The sequence below is a fragment of the Nicotiana sylvestris genome, chromosome 3 (assembly GCF_000393655.2).
Source record: "Nicotiana sylvestris chromosome 3, ASM39365v2, whole genome shotgun sequence".
In the NCBI taxonomy this organism is placed as follows: Eukaryota; Viridiplantae; Streptophyta; class Magnoliopsida; order Solanales; family Solanaceae; genus Nicotiana; species Nicotiana sylvestris.
The window spans coordinates 34,705,536-34,718,962 of record NC_091059.1 but is presented as its reverse complement, the minus strand read 5'-3'; positions in this window follow the sequence as shown (position 1 = coordinate 34,718,962).

Genomic DNA, 13,427 nt, shown 5'->3' with positions numbered 1-13,427 from the left:
GTAAACAAGTATTGGGGTTGGCTAGTGAAAAAGGATGGGGTAAATATACATGCTATAGTTGTTAAGGGTAGAAAACATATTATTAGGGTTATATTCTTAATCGTGCAATAGAAACCATGCTTAGTATTCATACATGCATTAGAAATCATGATCTTAGGACCCATGTTTCTTCTTTAGCATCTCATCCATGTTATATGTCTATCACTTAGAAATCCTGCTCCTAGGACAATAACAACATTGGCATAAAAGCTGTTACTCTTGTACTTTCAGAAGTCATATTTCAATAATTCTGCAACTCTTGTGCGCATTTAGAAATCATGCCTTAGGGATCATGTTTTTAACAATCCTGCCATTTTCATATTAGTTATCATGTTCTAGGGTCCTATTTGCATTTTGTATAAGATGCCTAGTTAATTACTAATCGATGAAAAGGTAATAAAAAAAATAATCTCACATTGTGATGTTTTCTGAATAAAACTGGTAACAATCTCTGCATTCTCAGATTCGTATCAATATTTAGAACATCATGTTTAGGTAAAAGATAACTTCCAAATTGTTTCGACAATTTTGGTAACTACTGTATATTATTTTACGCCTACGCAAGCCTTAGGTAATAACTTTAAAATAAAAAACCATAATTGTCTTTGTTTAACTGCCATCATGTTAAAATCAGTAGTCAAGCCTGATTCAGACTTCTTTTCCGAGTCATGTAATAAATCTGGTTCTACTGTTGTTACTTAGATACCATGCTTAAGATCTGAATTCGGACCTTATCTATGTCTGAGTCATGCTGTCTATGTGTATTACTTGTGGAGGTATATATGGGCCTTCTATTTGTTTTTCTGTGTTTCCCCCCTAAATGTAGTCCTATGTGTTCTTATTTGTCGCCTAGTGTTTTTCCTTTAAACCTGAGGGTCTGCCCAGAATCCCCTTTTATAGGATATGAGTCCTAAATTCCTCCGGGACTGATAGGAAGGGACGGGTAAGAGCCTGCAATAGGGGTCGAGACCAACCCTCACTTTAATTACCTTCATGGGGCGGGAAAAGGTAGATATGAATATGATGACCGGTGCATTAATGGCACGTGTAGCCCCTCTTTGAGGAGTGTCATACCGGGTATTGCATTGATGTGATCCATATTATAAACAAACCTAGGACCCCTTTCCTTTATGCTTAGATTATAATTCGTTTTTTCAAAAATCTTGCTTTTCATTAATTGCTTTTCAAACATTTGTGTTCTTAAACTTAAATCCCCTACTATTTGAGCCATACTTGCTATTTGCTAATTATACAAATTTACAAAACTGTTTGGCAGGGAACCACACTAGTGGATCCTGAGGCGTGCCTAACACCTTCCCCTTAGGATTATTTCAAGCCCTTACCCTATCTCTGGTTGCCGAACATAGCTATAGATGAACCTTATAGGTGCCCTAACGCACCTTAAATCATTAGGTGACGACGATTAAAATTGTAAACCCCCTTTTCCAAAAGGAAAGAGTTATCCCAACTAAAATGTCGTAAACCTGATTCCGCGGAGGAAAAAGGGGGAGCAACAGCATGTCGACTCTGCTGGGGATACTTAGGCTTTTACCATTTCATACCGTTTTTGTGAATTTGTACCCCTCCCTATGTGCAATTATTTGTTTAATTCCTTCAAACATTTAATTTCTTCTTCAAAAGCAAACTGACATATCTTTCTTGTTTCCTTTTTTTACTGCTGCCTTAAATTATAAAACTGCTATATTTATCGCTTTCTTAACGTGCAAATACATGTCAACATGCTTTTAATTATTGTATAATCATGCTCAACATCATACTCCACTCGTGCCAAAAAAATACTATAGCAACGCTTGATGAGTGGTTACGCCCTTCCTATATCATTACCCCCTAAATTTGGAAAGGCTTATTTATGGTAAAACTAGTCGATCAGTGGTGTAACCGACAGTTCTGTGCCTTCCCCCTTGAGTTGTCCGCTCAAGGGTACCAGTCTAAAACCCCATAGAAACCTTACTCTGTTTAAATTACGCATGCATCATAGTCAAACCTAGCCGGGTCAGTTATGTTATCCACATAATGATCCTTTAAGATAGCCTTAGCCAAAAGTCCACTGGGTTTCCCTAAACCCAAATGGACATCATCACATTCTGTGCATTTATTTGGAGAACTAAATGCTTCATGCTAATAGTTGATATTAAATAGTCGAATCTGATAGGGGTATTGTCTAACCCTTTTGTTTTGCAGAAAATAAGGCACGAGGTCCCCAATTTTGGTATGGTTAGCACGCCCCTACTCTTGCTAGACTAGTGGAAGAGTCTTCCATTGAATGACCAAATCAATGAGTGGAAAGATAGGGCCGCCAAAGCTAGTGAAAAGTTGGAATATTTGGAATACAGTCTGCTGGAATTGGAAGGAAAAGTGAGGAAGAGAGTCACCGACTACCAGAACACTGAGGGAAACGAAGGAGAACACCTAGCAAAGGCATTTTTACTGTGAACCTACGCGAACTGGAGGATTTGATCAACGAGAGCATTCAACCCGAGGAAGGTCCTTTTGGGACCAAATAGATAGGAATTTACTTTTTTGCTTTATGAATGTAATAAGTCCAATGACCATTAATGACTTTTATTTCTTACTTATTTAGTGTTGTTTTGGGATTCGTTTATTTTTATCAATAAAATGAGGCATTTAGCATTAAAAGTTCTCCAAGTCTATTTGTTGCTACGCCTACCTCGGGCACAAAGAGGTTCCCAAATTAGGACACGCTTTACATTCCCGCACTATGTGTTTAAATATTGCAATACTTTTTATAATACTCACTGCCTTGATTACCTTTTGTTCTTATTTTCATTTTTATTATTTTCCCTCCCCAAAGGTTAGTTCGTGCACTCTGATCATCATCTTATTTCACAAGATCCAGGGGCCCTCCACCCACTCCTCCTCTTAGTCCTATTAAAGGCAAGAACAAAGGCAAAATGGAAGATTTGAACAACATTAGGAAGGAGAACACAACTGAACGGGTAGAGGCCACTGATTGCCGGGGTATTCAGGTTCCTAACGAGAATGTGTCACAACTTGAACAGAAACTGTTGAAATTCCAGGAAGAGCTCGATCAGGTTAGGAATCTGGCAAACCTGTCATTTTCCCTCAGCACCCCAACTTCCCCAACGCTCAAAACCCTACACCTCCTCAAAATATCCCGAAACAACAGAATCATCCCGCACCTCACCATCATGCTGCTCTACCAAAGAACCAATGCAACACCTGCCATACCCCAAACAACACCCCACTTCTCATCCCAGAACCTTAGAACTCCACTAACGACTATTTCTACACCCATACACTAGACCACCATAACACTCCTATCTATGTGGAAACCATGACACATTTTACCCAACCTATCTCATGCACACCTGAATTTGATGAAAATGATCTGCTTATCAGGAACTTGGCTGAGGAACTTAAGAAACTAACCAGCCGGATTCAGGGCGTTGAGGGAAGCAAAGGAATCGGGGGGCTGAACTACGAGGATCTTTGCATACAGCCTGATGTCGAACTGCTTGAGAGGTACAAACCTCCTAAGTTTGAAATATTTGATGGTATGGGTGATCCAAGGGTCCATCTGAGGACATATTGCGACAAGTTGGTTGGAGTAGGGAAGGATGAAAGGATTCACATGAAGCTATTCATGAGGAGTTTGAAAGGAGATGGATTATCTTGGTACATCAGCCAAGATCCCAAGAAGTGGTCAAGATGGGTAGGCATGTCATCTGACTTTATGGACAGATTCAGGTTTAATACAGAGAACACACCAGATGTGTTATATATCTAGAATTTGAAGAAGATGCCCACAAAGACATTTTGCGAGTATGCTACTCGCTGGAGGTTAGATGCTGCTAAGGTTAGACCCACCTTAGAAGAGGAGCAAATGAAAAAGTTCTTTGTCCCGACTCAGGACCCGCAATACTATGAACAGCTGATGATGATTAAGAACCATAAGTTCTCCGACATTATCAAATTAGGTGAAAGAATTGAGGATGGTATTAAAAGTGGTATGGTTACAAATTTCTAGGCCTTGCAAGCTACAAATAAGGCTTTACAGTCCGGTAGTGTGTCCAAGAAAGGGACGTAGGGGCCGTGATGGTTGCATAAAAGACTAAGTCTCCCCTCAAATACCAAACTTACCCAACACCTCTACTCACATACTAGCCAACCCCAAATTACCAAGCACCCTCACCATCATACCAAGCTTCGCCACCAACTTATCAGTCATCTCCATCTCCTACATATCAACCTACTTCACCCAGATACTCCCAACCCGCTCATGTCTACCAAACTTACATTACTCAACCATCCCATTATCAATCACCCCCTACACGCCAAAACTTCCCTAGACCTCGACCTAATTTCGATCGCAGACCTCCAAAACAATATACAACCATCGCTGAACCCATCGACCAGCTGTATGAGAAGCTCAAAGTTGTTGGTTATGTCACCCCCATCCCTACTGCAACTCTGAGAATCCCTCTCACTGGGTTAACCCAAACAAATCCTGTGCATACCACTCCGGCATGAAAGTGCACACCATCGATGAATGCCACTCCTTGAAAGACAAAATATAGTCTTCGATTATTAACAAGATCATTGTGGCAAAGGAACCCACTCCAAATGTCCGCAACAACCCTCTGCCAGACCATAAGGGTGGAGGTATCCACATGATTGAGGTAGAAGATGATTGGGATCCCGAGGGATCAATCAGGTTGATCGCAGAAGGTGATGACCCGAAGAAACCAACAATTACACTCAATCCAATCATAGTCTAGATCCAATCGTCTGAGGACGCTGAGGTAAATATGTCTGTACCTCTTGAGTTTGAAGCTACGCCATCCACAAAGGCACCGGTACCAATTGAGGTAGAATTCGCGTCTCCAGCAAGTGCACCCGTACCATTTGAGGTTGCAGTCTTGCCATACAAGGCACATGTTCCTTTCGAAGTGAGGATAGCCACGCCGATCCTAGTGGCGATGTCAACCGTGCCACCATTCTATACAAATGTTGTACCCTGGGACTATACAACCGAGGCGAGAAGGAAAGGCAAGGTCAGGATTGAAGAAACTGTCGCAACACAGGGTATGACAAGAACTAGTAGAGTCTATACCCTTGAACATCTGGCTGAATCAAGCAAGCAGGCCTCCAATTGGATACCCCTCATTGAGACAGGTCCGGACGACCTTTGGAGGAAAATACAGGCCAAGGAATATTTGGTCATCGACCAGTTAAACAAGATGCCAACAAAAATATCCATTCTCTCTTTGCTGCAGAATTGTGAGACGCACAAGAATGCTCTGTTAAAGGTGCTAAATGAAGCGTACATACTAAGTAACATCACTAGCGTGGAAGTGGCTAATATGGTAGGACAAGTTCTGGAAAGCCATAAGATAACCTTTCATGAGGATGAGCTGCCACCTGAAGGGCTGGGGCACACCAAAGCCCTGCACATCACCATGCAATACGAACATTATTTCATCACTAGAATCTTGATCGATGGAGGTTCCAGTCTTAACATTTGTCTACTGGTAACACTTAAGAAGCTGGGTAAAGGGCTGCATGAGATAAAGGATGGAACAATCAATGTGAAATCCTTCGATGGTTCTCAGAGGTCCACCATTGGTGAGATTAGTCTATGCCTGCAGATGGGAGCAACCTAGTTCGAGGTCGATTTCCAGGTAATAGATGTACCCGCGTCTTACAACTTGCTGCTGGGACGGCCATAGATTCATACTATTGGGGCCGTAGCATCAATGTTGCATCAGGGAGTAAAGTTAGAATGGAATCACTAGGAAGTTATCATTCATGGCGACGATAGCAACCTTATATACAACCGCCAGGCCATTTTGGCGATCAAGGGAAAAAGGAAGTTGGGTGGAAAAACTTACCACCACATTGAACGGGTCAATACTATCAACAAAGACAAATAGTAGGATAGCAAAATTGAGAGTATACTAAGTTGGAGTGGGTACGAACCCGGTAAAGGGCGCGGCAAGAACCTCCAAGGAATCTCTAAACCCATAAAACTCAAGAAACATGGCACTACCTTCGGTTTGGGATATGAATACACCTGGGAAGAATTCAATAACTGGTTGCCACCATGGCGCGGTCCTTACTACCCACTAGAGCAACCAATATCGCATCTAGAGCAGACGTTCCAACATGCCGACATTATTTATGGGTCAGATAAAGAAGAAGCACTTGCAGCAGTAAAGAACTTGTTTCTAGAGGACAATGATATGGACTGTTGCGTTATTCTCGAGGAGGAGGGGGAGGAAGGCCCTTCCATATAGCTGTGAGCAGAGGGGCACATCTCAAGAATTGGACTATCAGGACAACCAAAGCCTGACAAGCCTCAGGGTAGCAAGGCTAAAACAAGCATTATTCACTGTTTCTACTAAATGATTTTCTTCTCGCATTTTTCAATTCCCGCAGTAAGATCTTCGATGTTCAAAACAATATTCAGTTTATCAAAAACATTTTTGATTTTTTCTTATGAATTAATATTTATTGCTATTGTTTTCCTCCTTACTCTACCAATACAACATTACCATTACTTATCTTGATGAACCAATGATGGTGACATGCAATGAGACAATGCAACAAACGGACATTGATTCAGAGGAAGATGACATACCTGACGAGATTGTCAAAGAAGTTGAGAACTTTGAGAACAGACCTAAGTCCAACCTGGATGAGACCAAAGTTGTCAACTGGGAGATTTAGAAAACGTCAAGGAAATGTGAATCAGCATTCACCTATCACCATTGGAGAAAAAAGAGTACACAGAATATCTAAAGGAGTATGAGGACGTATTCGCCCGGTCGTATGATGACATGACTGATCTGAGAACGTCTATTGTGGCTCATAAACTACCGACCGATCTAATGTGTCCACTGGTAAAGCAAAAGCTCAAAAAGTTCAAGCCTGATATGAGTTTGAAAATCAAGGAAGAAGTCACCAAGCAGATCAAAGATAAGGTTCTCAAGGTAGTAGAATACCCGACATGGTTAGCCAACATTGTGCCAGTACCAAAGAAGGATGGGAATGTCAGAGTCTATGTCGGCTACCGGGATCTCAATCGGCCTAGTCCGAAAGATGACTTCCCTTTGAAAAATATACACATCTTAATTGACAATTGCACCAAGCATGAGCTACTGTCATTCGTAGATTGCTTCGCTGGTTATCATCAATCTAGATGGATGAGGAAGATGCTGAGAAAACAACTTTCATTACACCGTAGGGAGTGACTGTTACAAGATGATGCCATTCGGCCTAAAGAATGTAGGGTCCACCTACATGAGGGCCATGACTACCATTTTCCATGATATGATACACAAGGAGATAGAGGTATATGTAGATGATGTTATTATCAAATCCAAGAAAGCCATTGACCACATCGAAGATCTGAGGAAGTTCTTCAATAGACTGCAGAGGTACAACCTGAAACTAAACACTACAAAGTGTGCATTTGGGGTTCTTACTAGGAAGTTGCTTGGGTTTATCATGAGCCGCCGAGGAATAGAACTAGATCCATCGAAAGTCAAAGCCATTCAAGAACTACCACCGCCAAAGAACAAGAAAGATGTGATGAGTTTCTTGGGAAGGCTTAATTACTTCAGCCAATTCATAGCATAGTCTACAGTTATCTGTGAACCAATCTTTAAGATGTTAAAGAAGGACGCCATCACCAAATGGACTGATGACTACCAAAAGGCCTTCGATAAAATCAAGGAGTACCTATCAACACCGCCAGTCTTAGTCCCGCCCGAGCCAGGTAGACCCTTATTACTCTACCTTGCAGTATTAGATGAAGCTTTTGGCTGCGTTCTGGGGCAGCATGATGAAATGGGGAGGAAGGAGCAAGCCATTTATTATCTCACTAAGAAGTTCACCCTGTACGAGGCCCGGTATTCTCTATTGGAACACACCTGTTGTGCTTTGACTTGGGTAGCTCAAAAGCTGAGACATTACTTCTATGCCTATACTACATATCTCATATCGAGAATGGATCCCTTAAAGTATATCTTTCAGAAGCCCATGCCCACCGGCAAGCTAGCCAAGTGGCAAATCCTGTTGAGTGAGTTTGACATTGTTTACATAACTCAGAAAGTGGTCAAGGGACAAGCACTGGTAGACCACCTTGCTGAAAACCCTGTAGATGGAGGATACGAACCCCTAAAATCGTATTTTCCTAATGAAGAGGTATCATTCATGGGAGAAGACATTGCGAAATCCTATGATGATTGGAGAATGTTCTTCGATGGAGCAGCAAACTTCAAAGGAGTTGGCATAGGAGCAGTCCTAATATCAGAAACCGATCAGCATTATCCGATGTCTGCCAAATTAACGTTCCCTTGCACCAACAATATGGCCGAGTATGAAGCCTACATCTTAGGACTCAAAATGGCCATTGACATGAACGTTCAAGAGATTCTAGTGATTGGAGATTCAAACTTGTTTGTACATTAGGTACGAGGAGAATTAACAACCAAGAACTCCAAGATACTCCCGTATCTACATCACATACAGGAATTGAAAAGAGGTTCACAAAGACAGAATTCCAGCATGTACCTACAATCCAGAATGAGTTCGCCGATGCATTGGCTACCGTATCATCTATGATACAACATCCAAACAAGAATTTCATTGATCCCATTCCGGTGAAAATCCATAATCAGCCAGCTTACTGCGCCCATGTCGAAGAGGAAGCAGACGGAAAGCCTTGGTTTCATGATATCAAGGAATATTTGGCAAAAGAAGAGTACCCGGAGCTTACGAATCCTACTCAGAAATGCACATTTTGGAGATTGTCCAACAACTTCTTTCATAGCAGAGGAATCCTGTTTAGGAGGACTCCCCATTTAGGATTATTAAGATGTGTCGACGCAAAGGAAACATCCAGACTACTAGAGGAAATTTATGCTGGGACCTGCGGTCCGCATATGAACAGTTTTGTCTTAGAAAAGAAGATACTCCATGCTGGTTACTTTTGGATAACTATGGATACAAACTGCATCCAGTATGTCCGGAAATGCCACCGCTGTCAAATACATGCAGACATGATAAAGGTACCTCCAAGCGAGCTCAACACAACAAGCTCACCGTGGCCATTCGCTGCCTAGGGGATGGATGTTATTGGACTAGTTGAGCCTACTGCTTCCAATGGACACAGATTTATCGTAGTAGCCATCGACTATTTCACTAAATGGGTCGAAACAACATTTTACAAAGCGGTGACTAAGAAAGTCGTGGCAGATTTTGTCCGCAACCGCATCATTTGTCGATTCGGAATCCCAGAGTCAATCATTACTGTCACACCTCCTTTTTACCTACACCCTTGGAAGGAGGGTATATAAGGGAGTTTTTCCGACTTAAAGTGACAAGCGAAACGGAATTATTTATGTATTAAATTCAGAGTCGCCACTTGAGATAATTTTGTGGTGTCCCAAGTCACCGGTTCAAATCCAGAATCGAGGAAAAGATTGACTCTGTATTACAGTCCGCGAACAAAGAAATCCGGGTAAGCAATTCTATTAACCCAGGAGAAAGTGTTAGGCATTTCCGGATTCCGTGGTTCTAGCACGGTCGCTCAACTGTTATTACTGGCTCAATTATCTGATTTTTATTACATGTTTTAACCTATGTGCATTTTAACCTTAAACCACTTTTAACCATTTTTGAAGAAAAATTTGCAATGTCATTTAAAATATGTCTTGAACCACGTCACATAAATGCACCCGCAGTCCGCAACACATTTTATATAACATTGTTGAGTTTTGGATTAGGGTCACATAAATGCGCACCCGAGTTTAAGGAGGTAAATTATTAAAATGGCGTGCCTAAAGCACTACGCATTTGCAAACCTTGCGAGGGCTATGGAAAATTCAACTAAATGGTGCGCCACGATTTCTAAGGATAAAATATTAATTAAGCGAGGGCCATGCAATTTTGAAATTTATTTGGCACGACACACCTTGATTCTAATTTTAAGGAAATTCAAATCTCAGCTTTTGAGGGCCATAAACTATGTCTTTTGGCTAATATAGTATACCTCAACCCATCCTTAAGGAATCATAATAATATCACGCGAACGTGTCCACAACCACGATAGTAGATTAAGAGCGTACCCAAAAGAATACTAACGATATGAATTACTTGTAAGACAACAGAAGAAAAGCATACTTCCTCGTCTCAAAATATCGTTGAATACTATCACGTAATTAAGAAAAATCTTCTCTAGAAAACTCATCATGATCCACACTACCAAAGATTGGAAATTAAAATTTGGAAATTAGTAAAAGCAACAGAGAATGGAAAAATCATCCGGAACTATCTATTGGAACTTCCTAATATCATAAGAAGTGCAAAATCACCACAACAACATATCTTTGACAGATTTATATCAAGTGCAAGATGAACAAACAAAACTAACCATAAAATAAACATTTCAACAAAGAAAGTACATTGTTGAAATATGTCAATTTCAAATACCATTCAACAAAAGAGGGCATAGGCACGCTGGAAAATATATAAGGCAAAGGTGACGAGGCTTACCTATTGAAAACAAAGAAACAGTTCAAAAATGCCAAATAAAGGTCGGACGTGAACCAAAATGGGCTTCACTCGATAGAAAATGGCGCTGAACAGAGACCTCGGACCATGACCTTCGATGACCTCGAAGAATGCCGGAAATTAACGAACCTCGGATGGACCCCGACTCTCAGCGATAACTGAAACAACTGATTGTTGTCATCGGATTTGCTCACTTTGTTTCTGCCCGTTCACCCCTGTATTAGGCTATCTCTTTTCCTTATGTCTGTCTCTATTTCCTCTATGGCTGAGTGTGTATGTGTGTGTGTGTGTTTGAGAGAAATGATGTTGATCGCCGGTGACGTCGTGCGTCTGGTTTCCGACGAACAGCAGTTGGTTTGAGTTGTTTGGTCACTAGATTTGTTTGGGAATTAGGAGGAGGTCTCAAGTTGCGAAAATGGGGAAGAAGCAGAGCAAAACCGATGAGGGTCATTTTGACGTGCTGCAGTTGAAGGTTTTTGAGGTGGAGGAGCTTCAATGGAGTTTTCTTGGTATCTCCATGAAGAAGACGATGGAGAAGCTACGTGATGGGGGTCTGTTTGCATTACAACAGCGGATTTGCTGTGAAGAAAAAGAGAGAAATGATGGAGGATGAAGCAGAGACCAAAGTCTGGGGGAATCCGTTGAAGGAGAAGACGTTATGGGGAGGGGGTCTCGATAGAAACGACGCTTTTTTAGTGTATCCCCCAGCTCATTTAGGTGTTACTCCTATTATATAGGTCTAGGTCTAAATGTGTATATTTGTGCTAATTGCTCTTAGGTCCTTATGGTCTTTTCATTTATTTTTTTGTTCCAATGAAGAGTCTAGAAGTGTCCCTAGGGTTAGCTTAATGGGTATTGGACTTAAGGAATGAGCCAAAAACTTGGGCCTTTGTGACTAACTATGCTTAAAATTAGCTTAATTAACTAAAAATTTATCCACATAGATATATTATCAAAAATATTAATTAGCCCTACTTAAGTAAAAATAATTATTAAAATAAGACTGACTGTTAAAACAAAATTATTTTTTGGTATTTTTTCAAGATTAAAAATGACTACAAAATATTAATGAAACTATTTTTTTTGTAATTTTCATTTTCTTGTAATAAAATAAAGTAAAAGAGTAAAAATGAGTTGAAATAGCTATATTAAGCCTAAAGTAAATATTTACGTGCTAAAATATGAAAAATCTTGGGGAGGGTCAAAAATCACATGTCTACAGCTGCCCCTCTTTGACTTGAAAGACGAAGTATTTTCAAACAAAGAACGACTAGACAAGTTTTTTGACCCGACCCTTATTTGGAGAAACTAAAACTAAGAGAAAAGGGGAATGTGACCGAGCCCTGATATCTGAGCTGCCTACATATCCTTGGCTATAAAGGAAACATGCCACGTGTAGTTCAGAAGTGAGTGAGATGATGGAGTATGCTGAGGTGGAGAACCAGTCGAGGTGCCGTTCCGTCGAGGTTCTGGTTCGCGATCCTATTATTTCATGAAAATCAAAACATGAAAAAGACTAGCTAAGCCCATCAACTACGAGTTACAAGATTCCTATCTATAAGTCTTCTGAAGCTTGATCTTGAGTCTTGAATGGTTCTTCATGCAAACTTTGGATTTGAACCTTGACGCTTGCTAGTTGCAGGTGCTAGCTCATTCTTCTTCAGCTTTTCGGATCAAAGCCGGGCATGCAGTGCTTGTGACCTCGGCCATGTCTTGAGTAGCCCACATCTTTCATCAACTTCTGCATTTGGATTAACTTCTTGTCATTCTCTCTTTTCTCCTTATTGTGACTTACTTCTGCAGATCACCTCGGACTGTTGACTCGCATTCTTGCCACGAGCTTCTTTTGTTGCTAACTTGAATTGTAATCTGAGATGCTTTCCCTTATTCTCCAGGTGGATGCCTGACTGCTAAACTTGAACCGTATTCCCTTACTCTCCAGGTGGGTGCCTGATTGCCAAAACTTCAACTGTATTCCCTTGCTCTCTAGGTGGGCGCCTGATTGCCAAAACTTCAACTATATTCCCGTGCTTTCCAGGTGGGTGCCTGATTGCTAAACTTGAACTATATTCCCGTGCTCTCCAGGTGGGTGCCTGATTGCCAAAACTTGAACTGTATTCCTGTGCTCTCCAGGTGGGCGCCTGATTGCCAAAACATTAACTGTATTCCCTTGCTCTCCAAGTGGGCGCCTGATTGCCAAAACTTGAACTGTATTCCCGTGCTCTCCAGGTGGGCTCCTGATTTCAACAAAAATAGACAAAACAAAGAAAATTTTCTGCCCCAGTTTGGTAGCTGGGCACATCTGTGAGTGTTAAACCGAATTATGTTACCAAATATTACTAAGAATTTGAAAGCTAGATCCCATTATCCAGGAGGGTCCTGACAACTCCTAGTTAAATGACAGTTTTAAAAGTTGAATTATGTTTTCTAAAGGTATGACTTCCGCTAAATCTGGTTATCTAAGAAGGTCTTAAAACTACATCCCATTATCCAAGAGGGTCCTGAAAATCAAAACTCAAGTCTTATCTTAAGAGTGACAACTTTTACGACTGAATTATACTATCCTACAACAGAACTTATGCTAAATCTTGTTATCTAACGAAAATCTTGAGGCTAGGTCCCATTATTCGGGAGGGTCCTAACAATTCGAATTGAATCCTGTCCTAAGAATGAAAACATCAAAGCCAACTTATATTTGTTTGGGGTAAGACTTATGCTAGATCTTGTTACTCATGCATGTTTGAATTTTAAACTAGGTCCCATTTTCCAGGAGGGTCCTAAGAATTTATGGTCAAACCTGTCTGGTG